Below are 6,000 nucleotides of genomic sequence, written 5' to 3'. Positions count from 1 at the left end.
GTATGTTTTAGGATTGCATCAGCTTTCAGTTATGCCACAGCTTTTTATAGCTTGACTAGTGCTAATGATCTCATTCTCTTAACCTGATGATAATAATAATGGAATCCCTTGATTAACTTGAATGGCAGCTGATAATTGATATGGTGGTTAAAATTAACAGCAGTGCAAGAAGTCGTCACCCTGTGCTTTGTTTGTCTTACCTTATACAACCAAATAACTAGAATAGGATGTTAATCCAATTTAAAAAAAAAATAAATTATTGGAGAGTGTCATAATAAGGCTGTGTACAACTTCTTTAGAAAAAAAATCTGCACTCATTATTTTTCAGAACACTTAAAAATAAGTGAGACAGATCCAATACAGACAACGTGACCAAAAATACCACCAGTATTTTCACTTCTCTCCACAGACCATATATAGTGCAGGCAAGAGAAGCACTACTGCTTTCAAGGATAGCAGAGCTCCCCTGAGAGGGAAAAGACGGGACAAATTTATTTGTAAAGGGAAATTTCAGAATTGGTACATTTTGATCTGGATAACTCCTTCAAAGCAGGTAAATGGCTTTAGAGATCTTAGAAGTACTGTCTCTTGACTGCTATTAGCTTAGTTTAAGTTGACATAGATGGGGAAAGGTTAGTGTGCTGTTACTACTAGTTCTTCAGGTTGACTCCTACTCTGAAGTCTGTCTGGTCCTGTTTCGCTCCCCGTCCTAACAAAAAAAACCAAACAACCCAAACCAACAGGCAAGACTTGTCAAATTGGTAAGATATCTGGTTATACTTCTGTATTTGCTGCAAGCTTTGAGATGCTAAAAATGTGAGAATATAACTTTATAGACAGTTTATTAGGATGGAACAAATTCTTGTTAAAACAGATGAGGCACTACGAGAAGATTTTGTTAAGGCTAAGCTTCTTTTTAAAGTGCTTTTCTGCATTTAATTTACTTTTGACCATCAATTCACTATAGGAAGATGCCATTAAGGAGAGCAGAGACTCTTCAATAGCTTCTAATAACTGGCAGAAGGGATCTTCACTGCATCAGCTGTTCAGCTGTAGTCTGAGCATCCTCATAGTGATATGTAAATCAGCATGAAATTATGAAAGGCAAATATGATGCTACCCTTTTACGATAACCGGAAGACTTACAGGTGAGTGTGAAAGGAAACACTGATTTCTCTTGCTAAAATGGTGCTGAGAGGAATTTTGTGAGAAGTTAATGATAAACATCAACACAATTCTGAAGTGTGTGAAACTTGAAGGCACTAAAACTAGTGTAAGGCTTTTGCAGAAGTTCAGAATGGGTCCTTTTGTGCTTAGCACATCAAACACTGACTTCTCATCATACAGTTTTCTATACATTGATCTAGCTACTTACCCAGTTAGGGCTCCTACCTACCTACCACTTAACCAAATGTTAGTGATAATTCTGGCATCTCCTGTAGGTGGGAGCCCTAGCAGTAAAGGAGGCTGAATTGTTTTTCTGTTCTCTTCTAAAGTATGCTCTTAGCAAGCCAGTCTTTAAACAGACTTTATATAAATCAAGCTGATGAGTCTCAGAAATGTACATATAACTGTTTATAGACCTTCAATGAATGCTAAATCATTGACAAAGTGTGAAATTGTAACTTTTCATCTAAAAATCTGGGAGTCTGCTTATTCCTTTGGAATGTACAGTATGTGATTATATAACTTACTGAACAGGTGACATAACTGATGCCCAATCAAAAAACCTACACTTCTGACTGATTTCTCTTTGTAGCATTCCAAATATCAAAGATGAGACTATACGTTTGGTTTAGTGTTTTTTATGGTGTATTATCAGCATAAACTGCCTGAGTGTTTTTGAATGCTTCTAATTCTGGCAGCAAAAGTGCTATAAAGTTTTGAAACTAAGTTCTGACTGCAGAAGAATTTTGAGAGGAAAAGGTAGGAAAATCTTTAAAGAAGTAGCTATCGCTAGAGTCTGAGTGCTTGAGAGCAGTGTCATCTTTTAGCTCAGCAAGTGTAATGGACACATGTTTCTCAGGATGTGGCTAGTAATAAATGGGTGCTTTTCTTAAACAGACCATGTTCTAAAAGAACATCAGTGTGGGGCAAGCTACAGTAAGTGATAAGAAAATAAATTACTCAGTAAAGGTAGCTCTTCAAAAACTTGGAATTTTATTCGACAGACTTTGGGCTTCCTTGAAAATTCCTTGTGTTTATCAATAAATTTCATGCTGCTGTCATTTAACCTTCTAAACATAAGCGCTTTCCATTTGTTCAAGGACCACAGTAATAGAGTCAGAGTTCCTTGCGAGGAAGGCATACATTATCACTCAAACTTTATTCCCTCATCGTAGAATGCCTGTTGGACTCCTTAAGCCAAGAAACTAGCTCTGAATATTTTCCAGCTCTCACTGGAAGTGGTAGGACAGCTATGTGCTGTGTTTCTGCAGGTTTTTTACTCTCAGCAGTGTTCTCAAAATGTATACATTACTGAACTGTAAATCTTTAAGTTCTCAAAGCAGATGCCTATAGGCAGGCTTAGTCACTGGGGTCCTGCTGGTGGAACCTAGGGCACAGTCATGTTATTGGTAGAATATGAAAGAGGAGAGGTGGAATGGCTATATTCACGGTCCACGCGTTTTATGCAGGGTCTGATGCTAGCTGTTCCTATTCAGGTAATAAGGAGCAAAGAGCTCATATTAGGAAATCCAGTGATTACCTTGGTCTTCCTATGACTGCATCTGAGACAAAAAGCTTTATTTCTTCCCAACAGAATTTATCTTCTACTTAATCTAGTTGTTTGGTACGTGATCTTTCTCCTATCGTTTACCTGTGCTGTGTGATAGGTTGTGGCTAAACCATAGACAATAAACCATTTTGATGTGGCTTTATCCGTAACAATTTACATGCTCCATGGTAGTAGTGAAAGAGTCCTGGTAACTGTAGTGCAATTGTCTAGAGGATCCTCTGGCAAAATGTTTGCAACTGCCTCAAAGATAGTCAGCTCTCTTGTGCAGTAAATGAAAACCTAAGTTTACAAGAGATAAGTGCAAGTTCTCAGTATTTTGAAAATTACCTTGCATCAGTATGGAACACTAGATCAAGTTTTATTTGGAACCTGAGAATACGCATACAACCACCTTGTATTCCCTTGAAAGGTGTTAACTGTCCAGAGTCAGAGTAACTTCTCTGTTCAGAGTTGTTATCAGTAATTTAATTATAGCTGCTAATTATGTTTAAAAGTTTTTATCATGAGCCGCGAAAGTTCACACAGCTACTCTAGTTGAACAGAGGTCGCACTTATAGTACTCTTGGAACACAAATCCTGATGCCTTATGAAAACATCTATAATGCATAAGGTCTTGACCTTTATTTTAATACATACATCAGATATGACTATCAGTGTAATTTCTGTCTCTATCACTTCACCTATTTCTGCTACCAGCTCTCATTAATAAAGGTATATAAAATGTAAAGCAAAATACAAAAAACTGGAGGAGAATCCTGAAAATCATGGCCTCTTCTACATAAATTTTTTCATGTCACTTTATAGCGAGACATGTATGTTCACCGGTTCATTTACTAACTGTAGATACTTCTTTGGAAAATAAATGTCTATGAAGTAGTAAAAGGGTTTACTGTTTAAAATTTAGCTATGTAATTACTGAATGTTGTCCTGAGGTTTCTCGGCACTTTGAAAATTAATTTTATTATTATTCGGGAGATCAAATTACTAGAGCTTAAGGGATTTAATGAAAAGTTTGGGAAAACAAGAAGAAATCAAAATTTAAAAAAGCCAAAACCAAGCCTGTCTGATTATCTAACAAGGTACCCTGTAAACCTTTGCTGCTTTAAATTTTTATTTCAGTAGGAAGACTTACTTAAAATAAGGGCCTGATGGCAGTGTGCAGCTTTGGAATGATTCTGCTCCCCGCCCCCAACCTAAATTTCTAACTTCTGCCTAAATTCTAAATCTGAAAGAGGGAAATTTTCAGCTTTATACAGTGAGCATCTACCTCCCACAGGCTCTTGGAAGATGCTTTTCTCATAGGGGAAAAAGAATCATCAGCATATTATCACTTTTAAGATTCTTCTCTATGCTGTGCATCATGCTTTTCATATTTTTTTCTTTTTAATAAAAAGAAATTCTTTTCCTTTCAATAAAAAAAAAAATTGATTCACCTACATTTATTTTGGGGACTCCATGATTACAGTCAGAACAAAAACTTCACGTGTACCTCAAGGTATACCTCAAATACTTGTTAAAAATAAACTCTATTAGTAATTAGCTGTGAGTGAACTTCTGGTGCAGAAGCACTGAAAATGATTGGCTGTGGAATGTGTTTTTTCATTGCAGTCTATAAAAATATACTGAGCAATGGATGAAATGGAAATTCTTTTTTTTTGGTGTTTTCTTAAGACTTATTGACTGCCACTTATTTTCTTGATACCACAGTTCTTAAAAGTAAACTGATGAAAAACAACATGTAAACAGGCAACTGAGGTTTGTCTTTATTGAAAGCCTGCAAGTCATTCCATAGGCAATAAAATTTTCATTCTCAAATTCTGTTTTCATATATATTTGCATCCCTCATTCTTCATAGCACTATGAAGTCTTGCTTTTCCAATTGTGTATTGATTATTCTAGTTGTGAATGCTAGGTATGGGGGAAAGTTCAGCTTCTACCACAGTCTTTTTATTCTGACAAAGCCATGGCCACTCTGCACCAGCAAGGTTACAAAATAGTTTTTTAAAAGCAGAAGAGTGTTTTAGTTTTTCTGAACTGTTATAGCTTGTTTCACATGGTTGTAACTAGATCTTTTAATTTGCAAATAAGTTCTGGATAAACTCTGACAAATAAGATAACCCTACAGGCCTTCTGTGTCAGCGTTACTGTTTTGTAAATGCACATAAATCAGGTAATCTAGCCTGACTTGGACCAATTTGATAGAGCAGTGTTTAATAAGTGGGAAGAGATGAATAAATCTGGGTAGAACATGTGCATCCTGAGTGCTAGGCTGCTTTCTTCAAGAGTGGCTCTGGCTGTGGTCACCAACCTTTAGGGCTTTCCTGGTGTAACAGTAAATGATATGGAACCATACAGCTGTGGTTCAAGTCCTAAAGCTGTAATATGGCAGACCTACTCTTAACTTGGTAATTACTTGTACCTCTGCAGTGAAAAAGTGGCAGTGTGATGGAGTACAGTCATGTTCTTTGCTGCCATTAACAGAAAAGTCAGTATTTTGTTTTGCACCCTGGTGCCAAATTCGAGGTGAGCAGTGACTGTACGATGCCCTTCTTCCTTCTGGGATGCTGAGAAGGGGTGGAGGAAATAAGTGGTTCCTGTTTTCTGTGCATGGGAAAAGGACTTGTACAGGTTAGAGGAGATAATGTGTCCTATGTTTTCCTTCTATATTCTGGCTCCAAATTCAAGGATCTGGCAGTTTGAGGATTGCACATTGGAATGGGAATTGGGAATGCAGCCTACAGTTAACTGTGTAAATGCAAACTGGGTATGTGCTTCTAACTGTGAAACTGAATTCTGTTTCAGTTTGGACCGGTAGATTGGACATCTATAGTTCTGTCTCCTACACATTTTCAAAACTCTAAGCTCTTGTTTCATTCAGAAACTTGGACATTTATTCAGTTTTGATGTTGGCCAATATAAAAAACCTTGGTACTCATAAACATGATAGTGTATTCAGAGTTTCTCTAATTAAAAAAATACACCACCGGGAGGAAGAGCAGGAAGAGATAAGTCATCAAGCTTTCTGATAACTCTAATAATTAAAAGGGAGAAAAAATATTTTGAATTCTTCTCTGCACTAAAATGTAATAAGATTTCTCCGCTCTGTTGCATACTTTAGTTATGTTTAATATAAAGTCAGGTTTATTGACTGTACATCAGGGTTTTGAGGTGGGAAGTTAAAATGCAAAGAGCTGCTACTGGAAGCAGGGATGGTTTTAGAGGCAAGCAACTGGGACTATTAAGGCCTTCGCCAGGATGGAGAG

The 6,000-nt window shown here is 36.9% G+C and overlaps 1 protein-coding gene across 16 annotated transcripts in view; it reads left to right on the top strand.

Annotated features, from left to right (window-relative positions):
* The first annotated feature begins 346 nt into the window (after window positions 1–346).
* Window positions 347–6,000, top strand: part of SORBS2 (sorbin and SH3 domain containing 2) — a 187,472-nt gene continuing 181,818 nt past the window's right edge. For 8 of the 16 annotated variants that reach the window (XM_069788463.1, XM_069788454.1, XM_069788484.1 and 5 more), the window contains exons 1-2: window positions 348–553; window positions 968–1,148. The gene's annotated coding sequence lies outside the window, so the exon portion shown is untranslated. Of the gene's footprint in view, window positions 554–967; window positions 1,149–6,000 lie in introns of all 16 variants that reach the window. The other 8 variants (XM_069788503.1, XM_069788494.1, XM_069788573.1 and 5 more) reach the window with 3 other exon arrangements.

Source organism: Haliaeetus albicilla, chromosome 1, assembly GCF_947461875.1.
Source record: "Haliaeetus albicilla chromosome 1, bHalAlb1.1, whole genome shotgun sequence".
Lineage (NCBI taxonomy): Eukaryota > Metazoa > Chordata > Aves > Accipitriformes > Accipitridae > Haliaeetus > Haliaeetus albicilla.
The sequence above is the reverse complement of the archived record's forward strand: the minus strand, read 5'-3'. Positions and strand labels throughout refer to the sequence as shown.